General features: G+C 36.5%; 1 protein-coding gene across 6 annotated transcripts in view; it reads right to left on the bottom strand.

Moving 5' to 3' along the window:
* Kdm4c (lysine demethylase 4C) overlaps window positions 1-19148 on the bottom strand; it is a 196988-nt gene that overhangs the window by 86707 nt on the left and 91133 nt on the right. Inside the window, exon 9 of one of the 6 annotated variants that reach the window (XR_003734985.2) lies at window positions 16492-16599. The exons of 4 other annotated variants lie outside the window; for them this stretch is intronic. The gene's annotated coding sequence lies outside the window, so the exon portion shown is untranslated. Of the gene's footprint in view, window positions 1-16491; window positions 16600-19148 lie in introns of those variants that run through there. One more of the 6 variants, XM_028873965.2, reaches the window with a different exon arrangement.

Here is a 19148-nt window from a genome sequence, read left to right as displayed (position 1 = left end):
CCTGAGTTCGATTCCCAGCAACCACATGGTGGCTCACAACCACTAGAATGAGATCTGGTGCCCTCTTCTGGCGTGCAGACGCACATACAGGCAGAACATTGTATACCTAATAAATTAAGAAATAAATAAATAAATAAAAGAAGTAGGCTTGGTTTCGTATGTAGATTAGGTCTATTTAAAAAAAATTATTTCATTTAGAATTAAGTAGGTAATCTTCAAATACTTCAAAGACCTACAGAATATGGCATTTAAAATATTTTAAGAACTTAGATTTTTCTGGACAATGAGGCACGTCTGCTCCTCATATCATCAATTACTTCAAAGAGGATGATGGGCACTGAAGAAACTCATTATGGAGTTTGCCTTCCTTATGGCAAAAGTTAGCCATTTGGGCAAGAAACTGTTCTTGCTTGGACTGCTGGACAAAATGTTGTATAAACTGGACATGTAGGACCCATGGAAAAATGACTACTAAATTTTGCCAAAACAAGGCGAGATGGTTCTTCAGGTTCTTGCTTCTGCCAGACATATGGTACAACACAAGAAAAAGCAAATGAGAAACTCTGGGCTTATATGCTGAAGATGGATGCCCCAAAATTACAGAGGAACTTTGGGTAACTGTCCAGGCAGCCAGCTTTCTCTGTCATTCTAGATTTTTGGAAGCTGCTTATAATGCACTTCCTATTTAATTAGGTAATATTACATTCTTCTGGGGTCTGTGATGTAGTTGAAGACTAAATAGTTATAATTTTCCTTGGTTATGATAAAAGATAAATTAGATATGAAACTTAACACTCATAAATATAGGATAAATTATGAAATATTTTCTTTAATATTGCCAAATACAAATAGAATAGATATTGTAACTATAATTCTTGCTTGATAACTTCACTATATTAAAGCTAAAACCTTCCTTTTTTTATTAGATAGGGGAAGTGCTGGGGAATGTCTTTCTGTATGCTGTGAATATATGTTGTTCCCACTGGTTAATAAATAAGCTGCTTTGGCCTATGGCAAGGCAGCTTGGAGGCAGGCATGAAATCCAAGGAGAGAGACAGGAAAGAGAAAGATGAAGTCTGGAAAGAGACACCAGCACCACCAGGAGAAGCAAGATGTGAAAGTACTAGTAAACCATGGCCACGTGGCAACTTATAGATAAATAGATATGGGTAAAGTTATAAGAGTGAGCTAGCAAGAATTCTTAGCCATAGGCTATACTGTTTGGTAAATAACATTAAGCCTCCGAGTAATTGTTTTATAAGCAGCTGTGGGACCACAGGGCCAGTCCGGACTCGAGAAACCTTCCGACTACATTAATGGTTCTTAACTAACTGGATGCATGAAATAGTTCTGACGGTATTTCTTTGGTAGTTAGTTACACGTGAACCTTTGAGACTTCTCTTATGTGTTCTTATGAAATGCCTAGTATGAAAGGAGCAAACCAGGCCCCAAACATATTTCAGCTGCTCCCTTGGGAGATGTGACTGTTTGCACCTACATCACTCCTAAGATGATCTATCATTGTTTAGTATTCTTACCAGAGGCTCAAACAAACAGGGATGCCCCATTTTTGTCTTTGAACATATAAAGCAGTGAGATCTTTGTAGATAGTTGTATTAAGGCATTTTAATGCAGCTCTGCAAATTTGTCATATAAATCTAGAATGTCAATGAATGTATGATTTGAATAACTTAACCAGTGAGTCATTGGTGAGATGTATGGGTGATTACAAGCAACTGTTAAGCCTGACAACCTGAGCTCTATCGAGAGCTCACATGGCACAAGAAGAAAACTCTTTGAGTTGTACTCTGAACTCCATGTACATATGTTGCATGTGCCAATATACACATATGTGCATGAACACACAGTATAAATAAATGTAAAAAAGAAACATTTAATTATATTTGTTGTTATTAATAAACTCTTGCAGCTAGAGAGATGATTCAGCAGTTAAAAGCTCTTGTTCTTGCAAGAGGATCCAGGTTTGACTTCTAGAAATCAAGTGGTAGCTTACAAACACCTGTCTCCAGTTCCAGGGCATCTGACACCCTCTTCTGACCTCTGCAAGGCACCAGGTACGCAGGTGGTACACAGACACATGTGCAGAAAAAGCACTCATACACATAAAATAAAATAAACTCTTGCAAGTTAACTCAAAATTGTAAACAAAAGTCTCTTCTACATTATACTAAAGATAACATTATACAACCAAGCATACCTTGAAGAGAAAGGAAAAGGGTTAAGAGGATTAAGAAATTCAAATGAACTGAACTAGGCAGTGGTGGCCCATGCCTTTAATCCCAGCACTCAGGAGGCAGAGGCAGGTGAATCTCTGTGAGTTTCAGAACAGCCAGGGCTACACAGAGAAACCCTATCTTGAAAAGCCAAAGAAAATAAATAATTTGAAAGTTCAAATAAGAAGTTATTTTGAATCTAGCAGATGACTATTTCCTATGAATATACAGTGATTAGTAATACCTTATAAAATAAGCTTCTTAGAAAAACTACACATAATTTAATCAGATTGAGGCCAACACTCTATGCATCAAGTAATGGTGTAGCAATAGTCTCAATGATTTAGCTGGCATATTTTAATAATTCCTTACAAACCTGGAACAGAAGAGATTAAGCAATACCCTTGACACATGATTCTAGTATCTTAGTGGCAAAATTATCACATGCAAATAAATTAACTCCAAGTCTAATTTCTACTGTCAAATTTCCTTTAATAGAGCTCTAAATTTTTGTTTTCTATTTTTGGAAGCAGAATGTAGCCAAGTAGCCCAATCGAATCAGAAACTCCCAGGTAGCATCCCTGTCTTCAAGGTGCTGCTGCTATAACAGATGTGAGCTAACGTATCTTGCTAAAATTCTGATATTAACAGATATACCAAAAAGATCTGATAAAATTTTATGTCAGATTAAACCAACTTCTTAAAATACAAACGGCAATTTTTACAGGTACAAACAGTACCAAGATGCTTCACACTTTCATACCCCTGCTTATACACTGAGCATGAAACTATCTGCCATGAACTCTGCCAATAAAAGATCTACTACATCTATCACTTCTGCCAAAACTGCTCCTGTTTTGGACAGATCTTCAATCTTAGCAAAGTAAACTTAGACAACTTCTCCACTTACAGTCTTTCTTAACAATCTATCTTCACAGAAGTTACTTTAATTTTTCTCAAGTATGACCTTAAATTTTCAGCACTGTTCTAACTTTAAAATAAAGTGTGACTTTTCATGCCTGACTCTCAGTAGTTCCAATATATGACTCCACCAATGTATTTCCCTGTCACAAAGATCAATAACTGTCTTCAAGTCACTGGAACCGCCAAACACTGATACTTCCTCAACTTAGAACCTCTATAGCCAGAATGGCTTCCTGATTAATCCAATGCTGTGCAAAAACAAAAACAAAACACTACTCTGAAATTGATTAAATTTGTTCTTTGACAGTTTCTTACAAATATATAATGCATTCTGATTATTTGTACCCTAAGCTCATTTTATTTCCGTAGAAAATTCATTTTTTCACAGTAAATGCAAATTGTATAAACTATTCCTCAGAAGAGAATTCTATTCATCTGAACAACTGTTTCTAGTGTTTAGTTATGCATATTGACAGTTTGAAGTTACTTTTCTGTAATTATCTTACAGTAGGAATAGGAATAATCAAAGTCTTTAGAAATGTACAGATATTTTGGTTTAAGATTCAATCTCTCAAGGAAAAGAAAATAAGTAAATAAAAGCTTGACCTCATAGTAAAAGTCTTCTAATTTCCTTGCAGCATAGAGACATTGAAAGTAGCAACAATGACATGCTCTCTCTTAAAACAAGGTTAAATCTGAGCAGGATAATGATTGAAGCAATCCTAGAAAATAGGTCAGTAAGATGCAGAACCATATTTCTGAGGCAAAAAAAATATCTAAGGAAACAAAGACAACCTTTAACTGGATGCTTATTTGTTTGTTCTGGTGGAGGTGGGAAACCTCCTCTGTGTACATTTGGCTCCTATACTTTGAATGAACTTCAAATCTCCATGGGAATCAACAGCATGCAAGCCATAGTAAAATAGGAATGTACTCAAGAGACTGGGCAAATATCAGAGCTGTATAAACTTTTACAAAATAGATTAGGCATATAAAATCAAACTAACTACTTCAACAGAAGCCAGAACACAGATGTGCTCACTCTTCCATTTGGTGATTTGACCATGAACTAAACAAAAAGGTCATTAAAGATTTTGAGAAAAGGATACCAAGAGAAATAATGTTTACCTAGAATGAAGTAGAATGACAGGGACATAATAAGAAAGAAACAGAAACCCTTGTGATGGCAGAAATCCTTGCCATCGATGAAGAGCTGAGTCAACAATGTGTAAAATAATGCTCTTATTCTCTCAAATTTATTAAGGGCTAAATCAGTCAAACAACCTTCTCAGAGTGTTACCTCCAAAACATATAATCTAAATGATAAAAATATGATATATAAATATTATTCCTTCAAAGTGCTACTTAACATTTTTATGAACTGGAATAAGAGAAAAGAATGACATCAATCAATCAGTTCACTGATCAACTATAACATCTCGATGCAACACAGCTAAGTAACTGAAAAGCACTTGAATCTCAATAGTAAAGAGTAATTTTCAACAAATATTGGGTGTTTTCCTCATCTCACTTACATGTAATTATCTATGTAATTTCAACCATGAACATATAATAACACAAAGAAGATAATGTCTAAAATTTAAACAGTATTTTAAAACTTTGTGTCTGTAACTTCTGGCAAATAATATCTGCCTAATATGTAGGAGATTCTTAATTCATTCCCCAGTACAACAAAAGCTAGATGCAGGGGTACATGCTTATATTCCCAGAATTTGGGGAATGAAGTCAGGAAGTCATCCTTGACCATGTAACTACTCAATGAAACAACATATTATTGTTATCTATTATTTTTTAGTTATGCATGTGATGTGTTTGTAAACTTACCAGGTATCTTTCAGAGTGATTAAATATAACAAATGACTCATACAATATAACAAATCAAACAGTATATTAATGTATATTGCATATACACATTAATTAATGTATATTAAATGACTGTCCTTATGAAATCTAATTTAAAAATATCCAGTTTAAAAAAAAATAAAAAGCTGGCTTAACCAGTCTACACTTTATAATGCAATCCTGCCTGGCCCCTCACACCAATAACACTGTTCTTAAAAGTTATTAGATATTCACCTATTAGTTAAATTAGATCAATATGAAAAACAAAAATGTTTTCTGCCCTGTATGGGCCTTTTAGACCACAATATATAAGCTATAGAAGGACAGAAATGTGTATTAATTTTAAAATGCCAAGTGCTCAATAAAGCTGCTATTAATTGCACCTAAAAGCACACAACTTTATGCAAGTTGTCATTTTAAGACTATTCACATACTAATCATAGTAACCTAGGGAAAATGTTCTATATTTCCGTCTTCTAAAAACTCTTTAAACCAAACTGTTACCAGACAAACAAAGCAAAATTGAATGACACTATTACCAAAATAGATCTACATAATCAATTATACGCAGCAACAGAAAAACAATCCTAAAATATTTACGTAAGTACAAAAGACTGAATCATCAAAGCAATCCTGAGCAGAAAATATAATGCTAAAGGTAGTACAATACCTGATGTCTTATCAAACCACAGACCCATAATAAAAAAAAAAAGCAGTATTGTATACATGCAAAAATAGAAATACAGATCTAGGCATAGAGTTACACAGTTGGGATCCCACTATTTGGGTGGCAGAGGCAGAAAGATCACTAACACTTAGAGGATAGTGCTATAGAGTTGAGACTGTTTTAAAAAAAGAAAAAGGAAAAGGAAACACACACAAACACACAAAATACAACAAAACAGACACATGTGTCTCCATATGCCTTTTTCAAAAGGTCTTCAGTATTAGTTATCCCTCTCCAATTCCCTCCTTTACCTTTTTGTTCCCATTTCTGACCCCATTCAATCCTTCCTGTTCCATCACCCTCCATTATCCATTATCCCTTTATAATATTATATATTCTGGTTCCCCTTCCTTAATAGATTCCCTTCCTACTCCATGGTCCTATTAACTACCTAACCTCTGTGTATATTTTAATTAAAACACACATATCTGAAGCTTATATCCTAATATCCACATATGAGGGTAAATAAACAATATTTGTCTTTCTGAGTCTGTGTTATGAAATTCAGGATGATTAGCTTCCTAAAATACATACATATACAAATGGAGTTACAATATAATGGGAAAACAGTGTCTTAAATAGACACCATGTGTTATCAAATAAAACCCACACTACCAGGAATGGTCCATTAATTATTGATATTGGCAACCCTTCAGCTAAAACTGGGATGTTGGTATCATCCCCTACTATCTCCAATCTTTTTCTGCATGGATCAAATGTGAGTGTGAACATTGAAAAACATTAGTTTAAAAAATTAAAAGGGGAAAGAATATTCATAAATGAGGAGTAAATTAAAGATCTCTGGGTACATAATATAAGAATAAAAGCTCCAACGTAAATTAAAGATGTTCTTGCTTGAGAGAAACAAAAATTGTTTTGAGTAAGAACTTAGCACTAAGTTCTAAGTTAGAAGTTTTAATTCTGCACATCACACTGAATTTTTAAACAAGGGTCTATAGGAAAAAAAATCTTATCAATAACATTTTAGTGCACATCTACTGCTCACATTACATTAGTTGACACGGAAAATTCTCAATTCCTCTAAAACAGGAAATCACTTAGGAAATATAGACTAATCAAATTAATGATTTTAGGATGAAATAAGATAAGTGCTGCTCTAAGCTTTAGTCAGGAAAGCTTTTACTTGCAATGAGCAGAGTTTAATACAAAGACTCATAATTGGTCAATGTGCTGAGCGTAAGCAACTGTGAGTACTCAGTCCTAAGTGGAAGCCCTAAGTTTTGCTAACTCCAAAACTCAGCAAACATTGCAAAAGAGGAGGGAGAGGGCCATAAAAGTCAGAGGATGGGGACAAGGGCTGTGACAAACTGTCTTCTAGTCGGCAACTGCAATAATGAGCACACTGCAGAACATAGGACCCATCAACATTGCATCATAGATGGGGTAGGGGTTCATAAGTCTCTACCCCAAGCTGACGAGCTATTTGCAGTTAATGGCTTCTAGGGAAATGGAGTCATTTTTCTGGAGTGGTTTCTGCACTAGTAATTCATCAAGCTCTAGTAAGTAATTCTTCACCCACGTGCTGTGGATATCGCTCTATATAAATAAAACACTGATGGGCCAATGACCAGACAGGAAGTGTAGGTGAGACAAGGAGAGAGGAGAATTGGGGAAACAGGATGAAGGAGAGACAGACACTGCAGCCACCGCCAGGACAAGCAGCATGTAAAGATGCCGGTAAGCCACCAGCCACGTGGCAAGGTATAGATTTATAGAAATGGATTAATGCCAGCGGCCAATTACGCTGTATGGTAGATTTAGTCTTTACTAGTAAAAAAAAAAAAAAAAGAGGTTTCTGGGCTACACGCTGCTTTGATAAAAGTGTAGACCCACTATTTCTGAGACTTGATGGCTCACAGAACTGGCAAAAAACATACCGCCGCCTGTTGAGAAGCTGAAGTGGGCGGAGCCACAGTACCGTTTCAGTCTTAGAATGCTACAGTTTAAAGCAATAGGCTCACAATAAGACTGATTCAGATAAAATAGTTTACAATGTGTATAAAATATACGTAGGCTTGAAAGAGACAAAAAAAGATAAATTAATATAAAAAAGCCACGTAAAGATGAATATTACACAGAGAATCTGGATTGTGTTCTTTGGGATTTTTAACTGCAAAAAAACATTTGATCAAAAAGGATGTTAAATTAAACCAATATGTATATTTTAAAGGTACCTTGACTTCAAAATTTGGATGTAAGGATATGTTGATTTGGGAAAGAGGTTCTGCTTTTGTTTCCACAGAAAGCCAGAGGCTACGGATTTGTTCCAGATTAAAATACATCAGGTTTCACCATCCAAGACCCCCTAAAGGAGACGTCTCCAATGACACTATGGCCCAGATAATCTAACATCCAAAACGGTTTCAAGGCAACTGGCTGACACAATACAGCCTCATGGACTACCTCATAAGCCTAAAATTTTCTTTGCATCCCCGTAAGATACAGCGCCCCCCTCCAACAGGAAGTAGTAAGAAATGCTATGCCCAAACTCCCAAATATACTAAGCTGGCTTTAGAGGTGGAATTGGCTCACTCCCCCTCTAAACCTAGACATATTGCTTTTTAAAAAAAATGGTTAAGAGATTCTTGTGTCCCAAATCAAAAGAGCCCTCTGGTGTGAGACAGAGAAAAACCAATATTTTTATTTAAAACAGGTTGGTTATAAATGCGATCTCTTTCTAAAAAACAAAAGGGGATATGATATAGATATATAGGAGGGTATGACAGAAAGACTCTAGTCCTGTGAGCTAAAGACAGACGCCCCAACTTTACAAAGGAACATTAGGTGACTGTCCAGGCTGTCAGCTGTCTCTGTCTACCCTGCAAGACTCCCAAAATTTACATACATCCTTCTCCCATTTCTCAGGTAATATTATATCCTTCTGAGGTCTTTGATATGGTTAAAGACTAGATAGTTGTAATTTCCTCAGTTATGACAAAAGATAACTTAGGTATAAAACCTTAAACGCACAAATATAAGATAGATAGGACATCTTCTTTAATATTATAACTGTAATTCTTGCTCAATAATTGTTTTGTTATATGTAATTTTACCATGTTAAAGTTAAAACCTTCCTTTTTAAAAAAAGAAGAAAAGGGGAAGTGCTGTGGATATGACTCTATATAAATAAAACACTGATGGCCAGTGACCAGGCAGGAAGTATAGGCGGAACAAAGAGAGAGGAGAATTGGGGAAATAGGAAGAAGGAGAGAGAGACACGGCCAGCCACCGCCAGGACAAGCAGCATGTAAAGATGCCGATAAGCCACCAGCCATGTGGCAAAGTATAGATTTATAGAAATGGATTAATTTAAGATATAAGAACAGTTAACAAGAAGCCTGCCACAGCCATACAGTTTATAAGTAATATAAGCCTCTGAGTGATTATTTTATACGGGGGTTGTGGGACTGCGGGGCTTGGTGGAACCTGAAGAGAAGCCCTCCAACATGTTTCTATGTAATTAAATAGAAAATGAATATTATATTCTTAGCTTTCCAATAATCAAAATCATTGGGCACTAATGCCTTGTAAAACTTTTCCATATTCTCCAAACATCCAAATATTTCTCTGATGTGACCTATGAATAAGTGAAAAAGTATTCCAAGAAACAATAATATGAAAAAGCAACATGTCAAGAAATTCACAGATCAGGGTTGGAGAGAGAGATCCTATCACAAATTTAGAGAAAACATTCTTTTCATAAACTGAAGCTTTATGTTAAAACAGTAATGAGACAGGCTTAAGACTTGAAAAGTATACAACCAAGAGTGTTTCATTTCTCTTTCGAACAGTTTTTAGGAAACTCAAATATGATTATTAACTGTGTACCATAAAGATATCCCATCTTCCTGCATTCCTATGAAGGAGTGCTTTGCCTTCACAGTCAACTCCTTTGCAGGGCCTCTGTGATAGCCTTAAGTTATTTTGCTATCCAAATCGACTAGTTAAAGACAATCAATTGCTATTCTCTTTTAGGAGAAATTGAAACTCATTTTCTTCATATGTCTTTTCCTCTAAACGCTAGTGTTTAAATGTATTTTAAAATATATTTAAAGGTTGGTGAAATGGTTTAGTTCATAACTTGCCTACCACACAAGCATAAGAACCCAATTAAAAGCCAAACAGATCCCTGTGGTTAACTAGTCTAGTCAATGAGTGAGGTCTAGATGGATTAGAGATCCTGTGTCAAAAAACAAGTTGGACAGAAACAATTTGAGAAGGCACCCAACATCAACCTCTGCCTCTAAGAACAAAAACAGAAGGGCACAGGTATCCTACACACACACACACACACACACACACACACACACACACACACACACACACACGGAGAGAGAGGGAGAGGAGGAGGGGGAGGGAGAGAGAGAGAGAGGGAGGGAGGGAGGGAGGGAGGGAGGGAGGGAGAGAGAGAGAGAGAGAGAGAGAGAGAGAGAGAGAGAGAGAGAGAGAGAGAGAGAGAGAGAGAAAAGAGGGAAATATATACAACATTTCTAAACCCTAACTCTACTTCATTTGCTAGTCCTGAAATTCTTTGCTGTGTCAAAACCAAGTGTCTTGTTTTGTTTGAGTTGATATTGTGAAGTAAAGATCTCAGAAAGAAGTTTCTCCTTCAGCTGAAACTTTTACAAAATTGAGAAACTGATTAAAATTACAATTGTGGAGAGGTAAGAATGTTGCAGGTCTAGAGCTTAATCTTTACCTTCCTAGACAGCCATTCCTTGACCTTCATAACATCTATCCTAATACCTTATGGCTAGGTGATAAAGCCTTTTGGAATGCATTTTTAACTTAACAAAACACAAGTTTCTACCAACCAAAAGATTTCATCACTTTGCTGGTTGGGTTTTATCAGGCTAAGACAAACTAGAATCATTTCGGAAGATAGAATATTAACTGAGAAACTGCCTTCATCAAAATAACCTGCAGGCATGTCTACAGGGCATTCTCTTTTTTTTTGATGTGGGTACGCCTAATGATGAATGGTGCCACCTCTGGGCAGATGGTCCAGGGTTGTATAAGAAAGCAAACTACATAAGCCACAGTGAGCAAGACCCTAAGATATGTTCCTCCCTCGGCTCTGCTTCAGTTTCAGCCTCTAGGTTCCTGTTTGAGTTTCTATCCCAACATCCGAAAATGGTCCTTACCTGGACGAGTAAGCTGAAATAAACATTTCCTCCCTTAAGGTGCTTTTTGTCAGTGTTTTATCACTTGAGCAGAGAAGCTAAGATATCCACTTGTATATAAGATATCCATAGGTTTTTTTCTACCTATGTATATTAAATATGCCTTGATTAATAATTTTTTTCATTCTGTTACTTTAATAACTTCAGCGAACAGTTACCATATTGAAACATGGAATTTGGGGTAACAAATATAAATTGTCACCCATATTTAATTTCATAATAAACTCTGTCTTATACCCTTTGATAGTTATGTTTAGTCAAATGCTGGGTATAGCATGAAGTTACACCTCTGTCCTGACTACTTTAAAAATAAAATTGCTTTTTAAATTTTTAATGTGTATGACCATATCAATGCTATATATTTAAATGTACGAAAAAGATGAAAGATAGTGTACACACACACACACACACACACACACACACAGAGTTAACCTCTTCCCATGTTATTTTTAAATTGTATATCCGTGGAGAGCTATCCTTTTATAAAGTTATGACAAAGAATACATAACTGTGACCTCAGACTTTGAGTACTCCAAGACAGTTACTAATATTGCCCAAAATAAAAACCACAAAATTACTTAAAATATTAGTAGACCATTATGTGAGGTTTTTGTTGCTGTTGTTTTGCTTAGGTAAGGGGAGTGCTTGTTTCTCAAATGTGAACTTTGTAATTAGCAATTATGTATTGCTATGCTGAAATCACATGCCAGAATCTGGACATAGTGGTGTATCCCTTCAGTCCCAGCAAAGGCAGATGGATCTCTGTGAGTTCCGGGCCAGCCAGTGCTATACCAGAAGACTATCTCCAAAAAAGGAAAAGAAGGAGGAAAAAAAATAACCTTAAGTAGAAAAATACCTCTTCTAATGTATCAAGAAAGCTTGAAAAATAGATTTTTAAAAATAAGGATTTTAAAAAACATGAGAGCAATGTTTAATCTTTATGATAAGTAAAAATTGTACATCAATGAGCGCTCACTTAATTGGTACTTCAAGCACAATGCCTTTGCTCTGCCATCATGGACTCCAACCCACTGGAAGCATAAACCCAAACAAACTTTTTTTCTATAGAAATAATTTGCAACAAAACAATTTCTTTTTCTATTAACAAATTTAGGAAATTATTGGTCATATCCAGCGCAGCTTATGGAAAAATAAAATCATTGAAAGTATCATTGATAGTCTTCAGAAAAATTACACATAAAATATACTCATGGTATTAGTTACTTCTCTGTTGCAGTTATAAAACAACATAACCATGGCAACTTTAGCCTAAGATTTCAGAGGGCTTGGATAAGCCAGAAACCTAATGCAATGGAAACTCCCAGAAATCTACAAGGGTGACCTTAGCTAAGACTCCTAGCAATGGGAGATATGGTATTTGAAACGGCCATCTCCTGTAACCAGGAGAGACTTCCAGTGGAGGGATTGGGACCTCAACCCAGACATAACCTCTGACTTTCAATTTGCCCTGCCTACAAGAGATGCTGAGACAAGGTGACACAGAAATGATGGGAGTGGCCAACCAATGGCAGGACCAGCTTGAGATCCATACTATGAGAGGGAGCCCACCCCCAACACAGTCTGGAGGGCCAGGATCCAGAGGTTAGAGAGCCCAGAGACCTAGGATAGAACCAAACATGACTGAAAAAAAGTCAATGAAATGATGTCTAATAATATTCTGCTATACTCATTGGTGAGTGCCTAGCTCAACTGTCATCAGAGAGGCTTCACCCAGCAACTTACGGAAAAAGATGCAAGACCCATAGTCAAACATTAGTTGGACCTCCAGGAATCCTGTGGAAGAAGGGAAGGAAGGATTATGGGAGCCAGAGGGGCCAAGAATAACACAAGAAAATGGACCTGGGCTCATAGGGGCTCACAGAGACTGAACCACCTACCAGAGAACTTGCATGGGACTGACCTAGGCCCACTGTTACAGTTATGTAGCTTGGTCTTCTTATGGGATTCCTAACAGAAGGTGCAGTGTCAGTCTCTGACTCTGCTACCTGCTTTGGGGATCTTTTCCTCCTACTGGATTGTCTTGTCCAGCCTTAAAAGGAGAGGAGGTGATTAGTCTTACTGTAACTTGATATGCCATGGCTGACAAAAAGGAGGAGGAATTTGGGAAGGAAGGGGGTATAAAAGGGACTGGGAGGAGAGAAAGGAAAGAGGGAAACTGATCAGGCTGGGGGGAAATTAATTGATTAATTTTTAAAAACATTTCAGAGGGCTAGAGTCCATAACTGCAGGGAGAACATGGCAGCAATCAGGAGCAGGAAGCAGAAACTTCACACCTCTACTGACAAGCAGAAAGCAGAGAAGAAACTGGAAGTAGGTGAAACATTTTTTTAGTCTCAGTCTACTTCGAGTGACATGCTACCTCCAGAAAGGCAGCACCACCTAACCCTCCCAAATCAGCACCACCAACTGGGAACCATGTGTCCAAATATCTGAGACTACAAAGGATATTCCCAGTCAAAACACCACAATCATCTCCCAGTAACTGCTCTGGGAAGGCCCTAGGGATGTATCCTCTGGTAATATTTGTATTTACTAACTTCTAACATACAAGCTTTTCTTCTGTTGTGTTAAAAGTCTTGCCCCTTCATATTTTTGCCTTTTTTAAATTAAGATTATAGTATAATTAACTTCGTTTCACCCTTTCTTTTCCTCCCTCTAGAACCTACCATATACCTTTTCCCACTCTCCTTCAAATTTATGGCTTCTTCTTTCATTGTTACTGCATGAATATGTACATATACATGTATATTACTAAATAAAACCCACTCAGTCTGTATAATGTTAGTTGTATGTATATTTTGGTGGCTGACGATTTGGTACTAGTGTGTTGTACACTGGAGAAGGCCACTTCTTCCAATCCCAGCTTCCCTCAGTTGCCTAGTCTTTTAGTGCATAAAGGATTAAGGGCTCATGGGCTTTCCCCCCATCCAATCTGGGGTGTTCATTGGTGCGGTGCTTGTTCAGCTCAAATTTAGGGACCATGTTGGTGTTACTTTTGTTTATATTGCATTTGTTTAACTCTGTGAAGCTGTGATACTTTGCCTATCTAAAACACCTGATGGTCTAATAAAGAACTAAATGGCCAATAGCAAGGAAAAAAGATAGGTGGGGCTGGCAGGCAGAAAGAATCAATAGAAGGAGAAAAGAAGTAGCCAGAGATGAAGGAGGACTCCAATGGCCAGCCACCCACTGGAATTAACAGAGGCAAAAGGCAGATGAGATAATTTAAACTGGCAAGAAATAAGTCAAGCTAATGCTAGACATCTATAATTAAGAACAAGCCTCCATGTGTGATTTCTTTGGGAGCTGGGTGGTGGGCCTCCCAAAAGAGCAAAAACAAGTAACCAATTGTTGGGGAGAAAAAATGTTTCTACTGCACCAGCTGCCCGCAAGTTATACAAGAATCTCTAAGGATGAAACCTTCATTAGTTGTGTCCCTGATGCTGGGATAAGTTGTGGCCTTTGAGTAGCACATACTCCTGTGGATAACCTGAAGAAAATCACTGGTTCACTAACCTGGCATTGGGTGAAATCATTTCTATGGTCTGTCCTGGTACCAGGTAGGGTGGCTCATACTTATAACCTCAGCACTCAAGAGGTAAAGGCCTAGGTAGAAAACTCAGGCCTGAGCTCACACAAGCTCAAAGTTATTCTCAACTACATAGATAGTGCAAGGGCAGCCTGGAATATATGAGACTCTGGCCTTAAAAAAAGAAATCAATGAATACTTAATTAAATAAAAATTAGTAGAGGTCCATTTCAAAGATAACAAATTTCTAACTCTGTGTTGAATACATTCTCAGGTCAAGGAGACAAACTCAATTCAGAGAATGAGAACAAGTTCCAGTAGACATGTGACCATATAATTCCTTTATGTAGAGCTCTGCCAGAAATCTTAAGGAAAAATAATTGTTAGAATTCTCAACATTAATCTTCTTGAAGCTTGGACAGCAAACCTTTATTAATCAAGTCTTACCTACTCTTATTCAGCAGAGATCTTCTGTAGTTCAATCCTGGCTATTATCACTGGCATTATATATGAACAACCAATGTTCATTCTAGTTCTCAAATGACTAAATTATAATATGCCAAAATAATTTATTAAGAATAAAGGACATTAGAATCATGAGTAGCAAATGAAAATAGACGAAGAATGAGGTACTTATGATACATGAATTTAATGAGCAGGCCCAGGTATGGGAGACCCAAAGTATCTTCATAACCTACTGAGAACGGGGAAGGTGAGACAATGGGGGAATTGGAGAGGATGTGCTTGCTTTGAAGGAGCTATCCTCTCATTTACCTATTGTAGTGTCAGGGCTGTTTTCGGTTTTTGCATCATGTTATTCTGAGAATATTTGAATCTAATATATGTTTAATGTATGCTATTATTTACTAGTTTCTAACAACACAGACTAGAAAAGTAATACTTTAAACATAACACTACATCAAAAGTAGCAGAAATAAAACCATTCTGTGAGTCACCAGGAAGACAGAAGCAGAGACAGCATTAACTTCCAGAAAAGAAAAGGAAAGAAAAGAAAAAAGAAAATTAAAAAATGGATTTCATGTAACAAAATTACAATCAAATAAAACAATATATCTATTGGATCCATTTGGATCTAATTGACCTGTCAAATCTCAGCAGATAAAAATGTTAGCCACACAAACCTGAACACCCGAGTATGATCCCCAAACCCATGGTGAAAAGAGTGAACCTATTCACAAAGTTATCCTGCTATCTACACATATGCTTACACATGCAAACACAAAAATATAAAGATATATATACATACATAAACATACACATGTACATCACACACATAGCATACATGAACAAATAAACACCTACACATGTGCACAAATACACATACAACAGAAATCATACACACACACACTCAAACCCACACTATTTTTTTAAGATTTAAAATAAAATTCTTTTTTTTTGGTTTTTCGAGACAGGGTTTCTCTGTGTAGCTTTGAGCCTTTCCTGGGGCTCACTTGGTAGCCCAGGCTGGCCTCGAACTCACAGAGATCCGCCTGCCTCTGCCTCCCGAGTGCTGGGATTAAAGGCGTGCTCCACCAACGCCCGGCATTAAAATAAAATTCTTTGTAACTGTGTTTAGAATGAATTATTTATTATTTTAATTTAATCCTGAATTGCATATTGGCTTTTGCTGATATGTACTAAATGTTTATTACTTGTTTATATTCAAGAATCTGTATTGGATTCTGTAAATTATATCAGCAACTATGGTGATTAAATATTAAAATACCTCATTATTTTTGTTTTCAAACTGATGATTCCATAGTAGTGTGGATCACACAGTGTCTCATGAATATTAGTCTTCTTAGTGCTTTGAACTAGTGGACTCCCCTCATTGTTCTTTTCCTAATCAGTGAAGTCTTGGAGGATGTTATTGGTCTTAATTTGTTGTGCTGAGGAGATGATTCTCAATTATGTAAGAATTATATTTCCTGTAGATTTTATTAGATGAAAATTTCATTTGCTACTTACCAAATGTTTGCATCATCAAATTGAACTGTTACCTTTTGTGAATTGGCTATAATTTATTTACAGTTCTCTCCCAATCTGTTCAAGGCTTTGATCCTTGGATGTGGAGCACTGTATGAAAATAGCATATACAGATATAGACAATAAAACAAAACAATGTATTGGGGTGAAGCTACAAGTTAAGAAATGGTAGTGCATGCACTTCTGCCGCAGCTCTCATTTTCCCATAGATCATGAAGCTTCTTAAGTTTGGAAAGGCTTCTGTAGAAGGACTAACTGGAAATTTATGCCAGATTTGTTGGTGGCCAAGTTTCCATGTAACTAGATATGACAACAACTTTAAAGTAAGGTGTTGTTTCGGCAGCACCCACTAAATTCTCCTGAGGCTTTTTTTTTTTTTTTTTTTTTTTTTTTTTTTTGCTAAACTTCTCAAATAGGAAAGTGAGGAGCCTGGCTGGGGTGATGAAGTAGATTTAGTGGTAAAGTGGGGATATACTTCACTTAGCCTGCCTAGGTTTAAATGCTGGCATTATCTTTAAACTCAGTGAAGTGCATTTTCCATTTATCTTTGTAACTGTATCAGTTACTTAGTTACTAAATATGAACTTCACAAGCTACAACTGCACAACACAAAATTATGCAATACTTTAAGAAATACAGAACTAGAAGCTGTTGATATAGCTTGATAGTACACCTCTCATCTCTCATCTAGTATGTCCAAGGTCATGGGTTTAAGCCCAAACACAAGGACAGAAAGAAGGGGAAAGAGAGACCTGTTCAATGAACAAATGCAAGGCAGTTTGGGTATTCTTTCCTTTACATACAGTAACGGCAGGTAAATATTATTAGACTAATGCTTTATGACACAATGAAATGTGCAATGGCACACACCTGTAAAACCCAGTCACTCATAGGTCTGAGGCAAGAGGATAGCTTGGACCAAGAGTTCTGGATTGTAGTACACAATGCCAATCGGTTGCCCACACTATGCTCAGTATAAGCATGTGTGTTGGCTAATCTTAAGTCAACTTGACACACAAACTAGAGTTATCTGAAATGAGGAAACCGCAATTGAGAAGATGCCTCCATAAGACCCAGCTGTAAGGCATTTTCTTAATTAGTGATTGATGATAGAGGGCCCAGCTCACTGTGGGTGGTTCTATCCCTGGGCTGGTGGCCCTGAGTTCTATAAGAAAGTAGACTGAAAAGGGCAGGGGAGCAAGCCAATAAGAAGCACTCGTCCATGGCCTCTGCATCAGCTCCTGCCTCTGGGTTCTACCCTACATGAGTTCCTGCCCTTGCTGCTTTTGATGATGAACTGTTATATAGAACTGTAAGCCCTCCTCAACAAGTTGCTTTGAACATGTTTCATCACAACAAAAAGTAACCCTAACTAAGACAGCATGGTTAACCTCCCAGAAGCAGAAAATCAGCAAGATGCATAAGGAGATTTGAATTGTCCCAGCTAGCAAGGAAATGGAAAAACAAACAAACAAACAAACAAACAAAATAAAACCTAGAAATTCACTTAAAAATGATGGAGTCTTTGAATAAAGACTGCCCCAAACTGAATACGTCTAATTAACTTAATTTTTTTTGTTTCACTTAAAAAAAAAAAGACTGACATGTAACATAGAATGAATTCATACCCTGGCACTTATATCCTAAACAATTTCTTATTCAAAATCAATTGCAGATTTAAAAAAAAAAAAACTTCAAAATTTTCAACCATTTCTTTCCAAACTTATTCAAATGCCTGAGAATTCAAATGTCAGAATATTTTTAAATTAGTAAGCTGAATTTAAATTAGTAATTCTGAATAGTGTCAGAAAATATTTTTAGCTCTGAAGTTCAATTTTCAACTCTGACATATATGAATGATATAAATATATCTACATATATGACATATAAAATTACTTCAAATAAAATCAACTCAAAGTGTCACCCACTACTGTACCCTCTCCTAAGACAACAGTATCATTAATGCATCATAAGAAGTCTCTCACTCTACACACTGTAATGTAAAAATTACTCACTTTCCGAGAATGTAGGTAAGACATGACTATCCCTGAAACAATCAGTACAGTAAATAGCTTTCACAATGCTTACAGCTGCCACATCACCAAAACAAAATACTTTCATAAATGTCTTTGAACACTCAAGCTCAAATTTAAGCCAAAGCTTTAACAGCTACCAGGGTTTTTATGTGAAACTAATAAATACAATGGCAAAACAATAATAATAATAGTAGTAGCAGTAGTAGTAGTAATAATGAACCTATATATCAAATCCAGCCTCTAAAGAACTACATTTCATCCTACCACATGAAAGAATGAAAACAAAAACCTGCAAGCTAGCTCATTCCTACAGCCTAGACAGGATACAGGCCTGTGAGTACCACTGCAGCTACCCAGAAATAAGCTTGGGCTCCATTTTGACACAAAGGAATGTTACAAAATTTAATGCATAATTCAAATATGCATAGATGTTTGGCTTCAACTGCTACCCTGTCTTTTATATATTTTTAAATCTTTACCGGGGGATAATAGCAATATTATTCTACATTACTCTGATGTTTAAGGCAATGAAGATTCCTAAAATAAGTAAACAGTACATTCTATCTACTAACATTAAAGTTTTGCACATGGCAGTTACTAAAA

This window comes from Peromyscus leucopus, chromosome 2 (assembly GCF_004664715.2).
Source record: "Peromyscus leucopus breed LL Stock chromosome 2, UCI_PerLeu_2.1, whole genome shotgun sequence".
In the NCBI taxonomy this organism is placed as follows: Eukaryota; Metazoa; Chordata; class Mammalia; order Rodentia; family Cricetidae; genus Peromyscus; species Peromyscus leucopus.
The sequence above is the reverse complement of the archived record's forward strand: the minus strand, read 5'-3'. Positions and strand labels throughout refer to the sequence as shown.